Below are 13,618 nucleotides of genomic sequence, written 5' to 3' on the forward strand. Positions count from 1 at the left end.
ATGGCCTGTCACAGCCTGTAGCTACAAAGGACTTATGTGACAGGGGTTGGAGAGGCAATTGGGACCAGCCCTTTTCCAAAAATAATAAATAATATAATGCAACAGATAGGCCTGTTATGTAAATAATGTCTTCCTTTACTAAAACAATGTAACGATCTTAGAATAAAATCTGGTGTCCACAGCACAGAAAACTTGGCCTTTTAAAAATGTCTTAGAAAAAAAAGCAAAAAGAAAAAAATGTCTTTCTACTCGCACCTGAAAACAGAGAAAAGGTTAATAGCTAGCTGTAAAATATATGGCTATAGGATTACCTTATCCAATTAGGTGTCAATGCTTATTCTGTGATTGCATTACACTCATTGCTAGGATGAAAGCTCTATATAAAATACTACAGTCGCCATCTGCCATTATGCCTCATGTACTAGAGACCTCTGCTGTTCATCAGAGAGAAATACTAGCAGTGTTGGGTGTGTGTGACAACTCAAAGGAACTCAAATCAGGAGCAATTTACTATATTGCAACTGGGGATTAAATAGCAAATATTTCAGAAAATCACATCAAAGTATTCAAGAAATCATACGTGCCAATCTACTGATGTAGTTCACAGGCTTGCAGTTTTTTTTGTCCAAAAATATTAAATCAGATGTTTATGTAATCCAACACCATTAATTGGCTAAAGCAGCAGAAGATAACATAGATTATTATTATGTACATTCTTCCTGTTGTTTAAACACTGGTTTGATTGATCAAACCAAGAAAATGAAACTTGAATTTTGTTTTAACATTTCTATGCCAGCAGGGAGACCCTAAAATATTCTCTAACCATTTCATATGTCATGTTGTTAATATAACCCATCATTAACACCAACTGCACATCAGATAACCACAAGGAGGGATTTGGGGGTAATCTATATTATCCACAGTGGTCATTTGGGCTAATTTCACCAAAAATTTCCATTTACTTGAATGGGGATTTTTGGACAAAACTAGTCCGACCAACCACGTTATACAATATAGAATATGGCAATTTGTGCTTATAATGTGAGTGTGTAAATCCTACAAACAGGCTTTAAAAATAGCAAAATAAAAAGGGGAATCCTACCTAATTTTGGAGGTACTTCCTTACCTAGCAGGGAGGCTGCGAGTGATTTTCAAATAAAAATACACTTATCTTCTAAAAAAAAAAAAATATGCACTCAGGCTAATAGCTTCTGTGCAGCCAACTTACTTGGGTGAAGCATATTTCATGCGTTGCTGGTTTAAATCATGTTGTACAGACGGAGTATTTCTCTCTACTGTTGCCTTGTGATCTCCTTTCCCCTGCATTGTGCTGACGGCCCCTTTGATAGTGAGAGCTTGATGGGAGACCACAATATTATTTATAACACAGAAACAAAAGGACTGCTATCCTCCTGAATGGTCTGAGAATAGAGCAGCAAAGGTAACATCCTATTGATGATTACAACATTTCAAATGACCCCTACCCTTACCCACTGTGACCATGATCGTGCAGACATGTCAACTCTCACTAGTTCCCTGTGAGTCTCACTGTTTTGGGGTCAGTCTCATTTATATATATTTTTTAGCATCAGTGCTCAAATAGATAACAGTGAAGTCCCACTGAGAAAGAAAAATCCGCAACGAAAAACCCTTTTTGGTCCCAAGACCCAAAATCTGATTTCCATACCTGGAGGTTTTCATCTCTAATCAAGATGCATCTATTATCTGATTATTTTTTTCCCCATTTAGTACTGAGCTATTTATAAATCCATGTAGATGTTTAAAGAATTTTCTCTCCACATGTTAGAAGGAGACACAGTGTGTTGTTTTTGTTGCCTTTTCTGTCTTTGGATTAGATGGGTTTTAAGATGGTGCAAAACCCAAGTCCTTTTAAGTTATATGTTAATTCATTGCTACTGACATATCTGCCCTCATTGAAGGTAAAGAATAAAGCATTCCATAGATACAAGCTAATTGTTTCATTGAAATGTAGAAACTGCAGAAGACAAGGTATTTAACTGCTTCCCTGTCAGAATTCCATCTGCAACGATGAGGCTATTTTGAGTTTCCCAGCTCACAGAGCTCTTCACCAGTTTCTAGTGACCTCTTATCCCCATCAGAACTACAGTCCCTTGCAAACAATTTGCAAGAACTGTGTTACTGGCCTATCTGACAGCAAGTGTGTTATGTTACATTTCCATTATTTCTCTATGCAGGTACACTAACAAGTTAGGGCGAGTTAAAAAAAATAATAAGAACCATCCAGAGTACTTTAATCTTAAACACTTATGTGCATATTTACACGTCTCAGACACATCTCCACACTTGCCTTAGCCCATAATCACACAGCATACCGTGATTCCACGGCTGCCAGGGATTCTGGGTAATGACATGTAAATGAGCACTCATAGTGCATCACTTTTTGGCCCCTAGTTTGCACACCCCTGAGATAGAGGATCAGGGAGAGGATGAGAGGGAGAAAAAATTCTAGTCAGTATTAATATCAATGGGGCCCTGATTTTTTTTTGCCCGGGGGCACGCGAATGTCTAGCTAGGCCACTGTCCAGGGGCATATAATCACTAGAGATGGCATGGCCCAATTAATCTCCTGATGTCTGGGATGAAATAGAAGTGCTCATCTTCTCTTATTATTATTAATAAAGCGCTTATTTGTAAAGCATCAACATATTCTGCAGTGTTGTACAATGGGGGTAACAGAGATTTGATAATTACATAAACAGAATGACATACACATACAAATAAGGACAAACATCCACAAACAGATACAGAAGATAATGAGGGCACTGCTTGTGAGAGCTTACAATGTAAAGACAATGTTGAAACAAAAAAGTTAAGTGGCTTCTCACTGTGGGATGGAGTATACCTCAGGTTGGAGTAAGGTCCAGCCTGACAGCTGATCCCATTAAGGTTTGAGTGTGGAGATGTTAGGGGGCGTTACATTGCGTGGAGATTGGTCCAGTCGCAAAGCTGGTCCAAATGTGGTTCGAGGGGTTAATGGGGACAGTTGGATGTTTGAAGTATACCAGATAGGCTTCCTTGAAAAGGTGAGTTTAAGGGAGTTTTTAAGTGTATAAAAGCTGGGGAAGAGTCTGATGGTACAGTATGTGGTAGGAAATTCCAGAGAGAGGGGACAGCATGGGTGAAGTCCTGTAGACGGGATTGAGAGGAGGTGATAAGGCAGGAGGAAAAGCGGATGTTGTGGGCAGAAAGTAGGGAGCGTTTAAGGACGTATTTGGGGAGGAGGGCTGAGCTGTAAGGGGAGGCAGCATTGTTGACAGCTTTGTAAGTCAGAGCTAGGGTTTTAAATTTGATTCTAGAGGGTATGGGAGGCCAGTGTAAGGATTTGCGAAGTGGAGTAGCAGAAGTGGAGCGGTGAGTGAGATAGATTAGTCTGGCAGCAGCATTTTGGATGGATTGGAGTAGGGATAGGTGGATAAGGGGAATTTCAACTAGGAGAAGGTTGCAGTAGTCAATGTAGGACAAGATGAGTGAAGGATTTAGGATTTTAGTTATATCATGAGTGAGAAAAAAGGCGTATCCATGCCAATATTTTGGAGGTGGAGATGGCAGGACCTCGTGAGGGACTTAATGTGAGGAATGAAGGAGAGATCAGAGTAAAGATGACCACTACCCAGCATGCTTCAGGTGTTGATGTGATTGTGATGTTGGTAGTGTGGACGGGAGTTGGCCACCCTGCTTTATTGTGTTTGAGAAATGGACACAATATCATTGAGTGTGTGGCACACGAGAAGTTGCCAAAGAGGCTTAAGGCAGGGTTGCGCAATCTTTCTCTCCTGCGCCCCACTGCCAGCTCTCCCCCCCTACGTGCGCCCCCCCCTCTTTACCTTGTGTTCTGACGTCACAACGTCATTTGCCGCCGTGTTGCCATGGCGACATGTTGCCAGAAGCCATCTTAGCCAAGGTAAAGGACCTTATAGAAGCCTTCGACACTCCCCTGGCATTTAATTTAAGTGCCTTCAGGACACGAGCAGGGCTTCTGTAAGCACCACACCCCCCAGAAAATCCCACGCCCCCAGTTTGCCATGCCTTAAGGTATTAGAACATCGTATTATTTATTTGTTCTTTATTTTCTATAGAAACAGAATGTAGTTCAACTTTATTTAAATATTTAAAATGGTTCGTATCAAAAGTTAAATAAAAAATGCCAATAAATGCTTAAAAGCAACTAATGTATTTTCTGTTTGCAGTGTGGATGAAATGTAATTAGCTGTAGCACTGAACCCAAAATTTCAATAATATCTGGGGAACATGATCATGGTTTATGTAAAATATTGATTATGTTTTTTTTTTTTTTTTTAGATAGATGAGGAGGTTCTAGAATCTCATCTGGTTTGAAAGTACTATTAGCTGGTAATAGGTGCTATGGTGTCAGAAAAGACATACTAATCTGATTTGCACTGTAATGTAAAACATCAGAGTGATGTCCTCATTAATACCTTCGTACTACAGAGCCCTCACCTCCATTGTTTCTCCTGAGACCAGCTGCTGTGGGGCCATGAATCTGTCATCATAACTCCGTGCCCAGGACATACTTGAAAATGAGAGGTAACTCTCAATGTATTACTTCCTGGTAAAGTATTTGATTATTAAATAAATTAAATAAATAGAAGCGTCTTTAAAAAAAAGTGTTTCAAGTATATAGTAATCAACTGCAAAATTCATAGTCACCCAACAGGATGATCTGTTTTGATATACATGTGGGTTCATTATAGACTACCAGTGTATAGCAGTTTTAATCTTGCTGAACCTTTGCTGTGTGAGTTATATGAACTATACACTTTTAGAACGACAGTATGGACGAGAAAAGTCATAGTAAATCGATACCTTGTTCTAAACACAGATTCACAAATTATCTTAAGCTTTGTTTACACTCGGATACAAAATTCAGCCATTTACTTTGCATCACATTCATTCTCTTGACATTAGTGGCCATTTGGATCGTTCCCAGTCCCACTGCGTCAACAGATGTAAACATTGGTCAGGGATAGTGTCAATGTGTAGTGACTTATGCGAGTAGTTACTATTCTATGTATGTGTATCTGCATTTAAAAAAGATACTTCACCAAAACCAAATAACCAGGGAAGGAGACCCAGCACTGCAGGAAGATGGGAAAAAATGGGATTTAATCCATAGCTATCCAACGTTTCGAAGCCATCTCAGGGTCCCTTCATCAGGGTGATGCACCTCCCTGATAAAGGGGCCCTGACATGGCTCAGAAACGTTGGATACCTATGGACTAAATCCCATTTTTTCCCATCTTCCTGCAGTGCTGTGTCTCCTTCCCTGGTTATTTGGTTTTGGTGAAGTATCTTTTTTATACTATTTATGGCACGCACACTTGCCAATTGTGAGCTAATGGTTTAGTATATATGGTGTGCTTTCTTTATATCTGTATTTATATATGGCTATCCGTGTACATAGTGATTCACACCAGTAACACACGGGACATAATATTATAACACTTAATGGGAAAAGGCATGTGAGAAATAAAACAATAGGAAAAGGAGTCCCTGCCCCAAAGAGCTTACAATCTATGTGGTAAGTGGGGAGAACTTACAGGGACAGAAGGGAGTTCTGGTAAGTGCGTCTGCAATGGGCCAAGGTCAGTGTATCTGAAATGTATAGTACAGTTTAGCACATTTATTGACATCTTGCACAGGTCTTGCTAAAAGTACAGATAATCCTTGTTGTCTTACTCTTGTTATGAAATTCATTTACCTTGACCAAATTAACTTACAATGACAGTAGACACCAAACATTTATGGTTGGCAACCACATGTATGAGTTTGACTGGTAGCAAGCATATATGGACCGGAGATCCACACAGCGAGGAATAGAGATAAATGGTCAGTCACCTTGTGGTCTATTTACTAAAGTCTCTGAGATGCAAAACTAGAGCTAAACCAGTGCAACATTTATCAAAGGTAACCAATCCCATTGAAAGCAATTGCATTTTTGGTTTGATACATCTGTTGTATTTTGTTACATAGTTACATAGTTACATAGTTACATAGTTACATAGTTACATAGTAGATGATGTTGGGAAAAGACGTATGTCCATCAAGTTCAACCTATGTTAAATGTATTGTTGGCATTAGTTTTTCCCTAGTTTTGTGCCCAGGTGACTTTAGTAAATAAACTGCCTGGTGTCTGCTCATGATGAGAACGTTCACCTGACCTTCATGTTTCAGACTGAGCCACCTGTGCTGAAGCTGAGATACCCTTAAACCCTGACCTGTTGGAAGGTCTTGAGGGCTGGAGTTGAGCACCACTGTTGTAGTGGATGTTATCAATAATACTTACTTAATACAATCAGGGCTGCCGACAGATTTCCTGGGGCCTAGGACTACAGTTACAGCTCGCAAGACCCCCCTACCCCCCCTATCCCCAATGTCAGTGGTATTGCAAGCCCCCTCCTCTATTCGCCCCCTCTCCCTATATATTTCTCTCCCCCATCTCACTCTTACCCTCCTCTTCCTCACTCCCCCCTCACACGCCTTTCACTCAATTACTTCCCTCTCACTCAATCATGCTCCCTCCTCACACTCATTCCCTCAACTCTCCCTGACCACACACACAATTCCACCCACAATAATTAACCCCCCCCACAATACCCACACAATCCCCCACAAAATACATACTTACACTACCCCCAAATATATACTTACATTACTCCCCCAAACACATTCTTATACTAGCCCCTCCAAATACATACTTACAGTACCCCCTAAATACATTATTACAGTTACCTTGGGGATGGTCTCTCTCCCACACTACTGCGGGCCTCTCTCACTCTCCCATACCGGGCCTCTCATGCCGGTGGTTTCGGGGGTCCTGGCCGGCACTGGCACCGGCGAGAGGTCAGGCCCAACCTGTGCGTCCGGCTGCCGGCCCTTTGTTTGCCGCTCTCCTATGCTGCTGCCGCGGGCCCGCCTCTCCCCCTCACTGTCCTGCACCGGGCCTCTCTCTGATGTCGGTGCTCACCAGTGCCAGCTTCCGGCTCGCACCAACATCAAAGAGAGGCCCAGTGCAGGACAGTGAAGCAGAGAGGCAGGCCCACAGCAACTTGGGAGGGCCAGAGCCTGGCATCAACCACAAGTCTGGCAGCCGGACACACAAGTTGAGCCTGAACTCTGGCCGGGGCCAACTTCAAGCGCCAGCAGGCCTCCCCACGGCCACCGGGCCAGGGACACTTGTCCCGGCTCTCCCCCCCTTTCAGTGACCCTGGATACAATTATATATCATTAAAAAGTATGACACTACAAGACATTTCTAGAAGGATATTAAGCACTTTGTAAGGATATTTAGCTAGTGAAAATGATCATTATCAGCAGAAAACAAGCTGTAGTGTGTCTGTGTGTCTGAGCCTTATTGAGCCTTATTGCTTTCCCTGAGCCTTATTGCTACACATGACAGACCAAGCATTAAATTAGATGCAATGATAAAAGTAGAGCAGGATTGTTATAACCAAAGCATAAAAATGGCCCAGCGTGATTTAAAGCAGCCTACAGATCATAACCTCCAGAGGCCAAATAAATACAATATTCGGGTCATTAATCTGCACCCAAGCAGTTAAACCTACAGTAAACGGGATTATTTGCTAAAGCCCACTGGCTGCAAACTGGGGGAAAAACAGTGGGAAAATAAATAAATAACGCCTGATTTATCAAGGGAAGAAAATATTTTGCTTTCAATGGAATTCATTGTGTTATTTATGGTGCTGTTTTCTGCACTATTGTTTTGCATCCAGTAGGATATGTACATAGCAGGGTTATCTTTGTTGTCCATTTTAAAGCAGAAAAATGTGAAATCTTATGTGGGTTTTTAAAAAAATAAATAAATCAGCTCTGTAGTATTGGATAATACTTACTGCATTAAAAAAAAATCAAATTTTGAATTAGTTTTAAAGCATCCTTTGATCTTTATAGCAGGCTTTAGCACACCTCCAAAGCAGTGCAAGAAATTTGCAACACTTTCCTGTTCGTGATAATTTGTTGCCAATGTACCCAGCAGTGTGAGCTGTAAACTGTAAGGCCTTGCCTCCGCTGCCTGCTACAGCGTCCGCTGTGGCGGACGCTGCGCTCACGAGAGCCCTCCCCGCAATGGCGCCGGGCCCGCTGCGAGGAATTGAGAGCAGGAACTCGCGTCGAGCGGCTAGGCACGCCCCCCGGCGGTTCAGCCAATGAGGGCGAACCTGCCGGATGACGTCATGGCCGCGCCCCCGTCACTCCTCCGCCACGCCCCCCCGGTCTCTGCTCCTGCAGTGAGCTGCAGACTGGGGAATCGCCGTAACGCGCAGCCAAAAGCGCGGGCGCGCATTACAGCGCCGTGACCGGGGCCTTAGCCTAAGGCCTTGTTCAGGGTGCCAGAGGCAGGAGTTGGAGGGAGGGCGTTCGGGAGGGAGGGCGGCAGTCTGCTGGGCGATGTGTGTTCATCCTCCCAGCAGACTTTTTCAGGAGTTGAGGAGGTGGGGAGGGGGCGGGGCTACAGATGGCAGGTTAGGGATCCAAGTTGCAGTCATGAAATCATTCTCAAGAATGATTTCATTGGCTGCCGAGGTCCCAGTGACGCTGCTGCAGCTTCAAAAAACGAATATTTTTGTTTACTGAAACTGTAGCCAGCGTCAACTCCGGGCTTCGGAGACAGGGCAGCTGCTACCCTGACAACCAGTATTCAATTTGAATACTTTGTGTCCCACGGCAGCACGCACGGCAGCACGCCCTCCCTCCGAAGCCTGCACCCTGAACGAGGCCTAACAATACATAATGTGACGGAAGGGGGTAATCAGGCTATACAATAAAGGTTAAGCCCTCTGGTTACCCCTGAAACCGTGGGGACTCTGGCAGCTAATCAGCACCATAAGCCATGGACCTGGGGTTATACATGTGACAAATAAAGTGACCCCGGCTTTTTTCTCTTTTCATGTTCCCTTGGCCTTAGAACTGTGAAACTTTGTATGTGTAAGTTTTAGGTGGGGTATTTGGGTAGAAATACAATTATTTTGTATGCAGGAGTTCGGGGGCCGAAGTTACCGACAGTCCTTTAATTCTCCCCGGCGAGCAGGCATTATTTGACGGTACGTGGGGTGAATTACACCGGGGCAACCCAGTGTCCCACAGACTCCTGAGTTTCAAGTCCAAATCCATTTCCTTTATAAGTATAAGGTTCCCCAAGGTGCATACTTTATTCAAGTGTACTTTATAATGTTTTATACATTTGTCATAAGACTTTATGGAGTCAGCCAGGGCATCAGCATAGACGCTGCATGTCTGTACTGTATAGAGTCCATAGTTCAAAGAGGAGAGGATGTCCAGAGGTGAGAAGACCATTTGGTGGACGAGGAAGGGCGAATTACCAGGTCCAGAGAACAAAGGGCACCCTTTGGGGACACCTTTTGTATCTGCCAGACTTGGTGGAGCCTGCCCAGCGGGTGGCAATGAGTTAGCGAGGACCAAGTTCTCCTTTAAGAACGTAGCGGTCTCGGTCAGGGTTTCGTGCCGAAATCAGTTCCAGGACGATCAAGACAAAGTCCCGGTTGGGACTTTCTACCGAATCTCAGTCCACGACATCCGGGACAAGGTCCCGAGCAGGGTAAGCCCTTGCAAGTGTCGCCCTGCACCTAGAAAAGGCTAGATCTCAAACCCCAGACCCCAGTAAGTGTCTATATTTCTGTCTTTTGTATTTCTGCTGTGTTTCAGAGGCTGTATCCAAATAAACCCCATTTTATTTCACTGCCTTGTTTTGCCTATTGAATGATCCCGCTATAAATTTGTAACAAAAAAATCCTGGTCTCCCGTGACACATAATATTACCTTAGTAATATCAGGATACATTATAGCTGCTGAGTTCCTGTACATTGACTGAAGGATTGATTGAAACTGAAAAGCGACCATTATGTTAGGCACACAATCATGATTTTTACAGATTTATAACAGGAGCACCAAACGATTGCCAGCTTAGGTAAGAATGTGGAGTTATACATTGTCACATGCTTTACATATACAAATAAGGAATAAAAAAAAAAGGAAGGAATGTAGTATTGCTGCTTTAAGGGAATATAAGGGTTTGACTTTGTAGACTTTTGGGTGTATTAAGAAGGAGAGGGACTGGCTCAGTGAGTAACGACACTGACTGGCACTAAGAGTTTGAAGCAGGGGAGTCTGGTTCAATTCCTGGCGTTGGCTGCTTGTGACCTTGGGCAAGTCACTTTATCTCCCTGTGCCTCAGGCACCAAAAACATAGAGTGTAAGCTCCACGGGTCAGGGACCCGTGCCTGCAAAATGTCTCTGTAAAGTGCTGCGTACAACCAGCAGCGCTATACAAGAACATGCTAATATTATTATTATTATTATTAACATTGCTGTGTAAAACTACTGCCTTACCAAGCTCTTGGCTTGAAATTGGGGCTCAACATGCAAGTCCTAGACTTTTTGGTCTTGTTTTGAATCCAATAGCTGCTCAATGCTGCAACTATGTATCTGGTTCTATTCTATAGCTCCCTATATGAAAATGACAACCTTCACTTTCCCTCCAACCAGTCACGTGATGGAGCTCTGTGAGACACACTCATTTAAACTAGGGAAAGGCCACTCTGCATAATCATAAAATTAAAATATGAAGGGATTCAGGCCACTAAGAAACCAAGATGTAAATCAATTTATACCTCAAAGCAACAGCTCATGCTTGGCACCTTCCTCTATAACTGAACATGCAGTAACATGGGCACTGTAACACATTGTGACTATACTATAATTAGATTGTAAGCTCCTCGGAGCAGGGACTCCTTCCTTAATGTTACTTTTACAGTATGTCTGAAGCACATATTCCCATGATCTGTTATTTATATTTGTTATTTATATGACATGTATTACTACTGTGAAGCGCTATGTACATTTTATGGCGCTATACAAATAAAGACATACATACATACATACATACACGTCAATTAAATAAGACTTTTTATTTCAATTAAACTTTTTTTTACTTAGAGAGCAGAAACCAGGAAATTAATTATGAGTTCTCCTACAATCATTAAAATGCTGACTCCCACTGCTACCTTTAATGCTTTTAGATATAATCCACCCTGGCACTGGTTTTCCTTTTGATACTTAATGTAGAATAAAGAGTAGAAAAGTGAGAAGCAACCATGATGAACTTTAAGAGAACACGGTTTAAGAGGCTAAAAGCATATAGAGATACAACAGAGTATCTTCAGAACAGTATGTTTATTTTCAGGGTATTAGGGCATCAATATGTAAAACCTTGGGTATCCCTCCCTATTCATACCCTATACTGTATTACTCACCCATGTACAAATTAATATTTTTTGATAACTTGGATGGATTTATGCTTCCAATTTGTAAGCAGGACACAGTGTGTAGCTATATATTAAATGCTAATAAAGAACCTATTCGCCAGCCTTGGGGAACTTTTCAGACATGGTATGTCTGTCTCACACACCCACAGTGAATATTATGACATGATTATCTGTCTAATAAAAGTCCATGAAGAAAACACAGAGCTGCCTGCTACTGTACATAGAATAACAGAATAACTAAATAAAAGGGCTAAATCCACTGTCATATGGGTGGGCAGGAAGTGCTGGGGTTAGGGAGTGAAAATACAGTATGATGGCAATGGCAGAAGAGTATAAACCCATTGAGTCCTTATACTGAACAAATGATATGTTCACCAGATGAATCTGAACCCAAGACAAAAAAATACAAATACAGTGAACCAAAGGTTATTAAAATTGCAACATCATGTGTAAAAATTCCAACATATTTCTGCTTCCACATCACATGTTACTTAATATTTATTATATACAGATAAGCATTAATAATATGCATTATATTCCATGTGAAGTTAACTTAAAATATATCTGGTGTTTCATATATAAGGTGAAGAAGAAAATCAGCTGTTATAGGGGATTTTCTGATGTAGGGATCTGTGCAGAAAGCAGGAGCTCGCTGTAAAAATGGTTCACTGTAGACTTATTATAGATGGTATTTTATTTAACCCCTCTGCTGCAGGAGAAGAGTTGCAATATAGTACAATAAATATCTTTGAAGCAGTGAAATGGTGAAATCCTGATCTTACAACCAAGGAGCTCCAAATATTATTATTTTTTTTTAAAGCTCTTTAGTATCCAACAAAAGTATCATTACAGATCACAATCATTTATAATAGGATCACTCACGTTTATAATATCATGGTGGTGATTTGATAATAGGTGACCAGAGAAATTATTATATGACATTGTTTGCTGCCAGTAAAATTAGTAAACATGTAATAAGTTTAAAGAGCACAGATGTTCTAACTGGAATCACGTAGTCAATTCTAGATTAAAAATAAAAAATAAAAAACGTAATTGTAAGCCTTGAATATTGTTTAGGTTAAGGATAATGTCTTACCATGTGATGTTTGGATAATGTACACATCATGAAAATGTCTCATTTAAGTTATTGTAAGCAGGTCTTGTTTGCTGCGGTGACAAGTCTCTGAGATAATATTAATAGGTTTGATGAAATATATTCTTAGGTGCAGCATCCAATTGCTCTGCACATAATTGGATTTTACAGTAGCTGATAAAAATAATTATTTGACTTTTCAGTTATGGCTACATATTGCCTACAGCATGTAAAAAGGTTCCTGCCATGCACTGTTCACTGTTATCTGGTGACTTCATGCAAATATAATTTTACAAGTATGCCAAGTAAAGTAAATATCATATTTGTTAAAAACCCACCATAAACAAGGTATGCTAATAGATGTCAACAAACTGTTTTACATGGTCCAATACAATGGATGAAAGTGTTATGAGAACCCATAATAGCAGTGAAATATATGCTGTTAATATGTTTACTGTGCCTTTGTTACCGTTTCAATCCCTAATGAGTGCAAGTAAAAACATCATCATAAAAATGGTGGATTTCTTTAATATTGGCTGTTCACCATCACTTCAGAAAATGCTGCTCTGTATAGATTAGCAATGTTGTATCTGTCAACAAAAGTACACAAGATCTGTTCTGCACATAACACAGAGAGGCTTTATTCTAATCATGCTCAGTGATGTGGATTCTGCCATTGTCTTTCCCTGTGTAGTGTGGAAGACATGATAAGCATAGTACTTACCTTATTGTTACCTGCATTTGAAGACCTTTAAAATCATTCAGCCTGAGTCCTATCTGAGCTGTTCTGTTACAGGTCTGCATCTTTCTTACTGGGAAATTACTGGTATTTAAATAGTGTTCTGTTCCAGGAAACCCTAAGAATCAGCCAATCAGAGAATGTCACACTTGATCTAATAAAAAGGAGGAGAGACCAGACAGAGCATCCCTACATTGTACATTAAAGCCCAATTTCAGCTATTCTAGCAGCAACACAGGCTGTGGCAGCTTTCCCTGAAGGAGCAGCATATTTACAGCAGATTTCATGCATTAAATGAGTGTAATATATACCATTTTGTATCTGGATTCCCTAAATTAAAAGCATTTGTCAAACAATATTCACAGTTTAATTATGTGGTGCACGACTGGCTCTGCAGTGATGAGATATCATTTTAATAAACAACAT

General features: G+C 41.2%; 1 protein-coding gene across 1 annotated transcript in view; it reads right to left on the bottom strand.

Annotated features, from left to right (window-relative positions):
• LOC142494589 (carbohydrate sulfotransferase 1-like) overlaps nucleotides 1-13,297 on the bottom strand; it is a 46,966-nt gene extending 33,669 nt beyond the window's left edge. Inside the window, exon 1 of the mRNA XM_075599037.1 lies at nucleotides 13,178-13,297. The gene's annotated coding sequence lies outside the window, so the exon portion shown is untranslated. The remainder of the gene's footprint in view (nucleotides 1-13,177) is intronic.
• Between the last annotated feature and the right edge of the window lie 321 nt (nucleotides 13,298-13,618).

Source organism: Ascaphus truei, chromosome 5 (genome assembly GCF_040206685.1).
Source record: "Ascaphus truei isolate aAscTru1 chromosome 5, aAscTru1.hap1, whole genome shotgun sequence".
NCBI classification, from domain to species: Eukaryota; Metazoa; Chordata; class Amphibia; order Anura; family Ascaphidae; genus Ascaphus; species Ascaphus truei.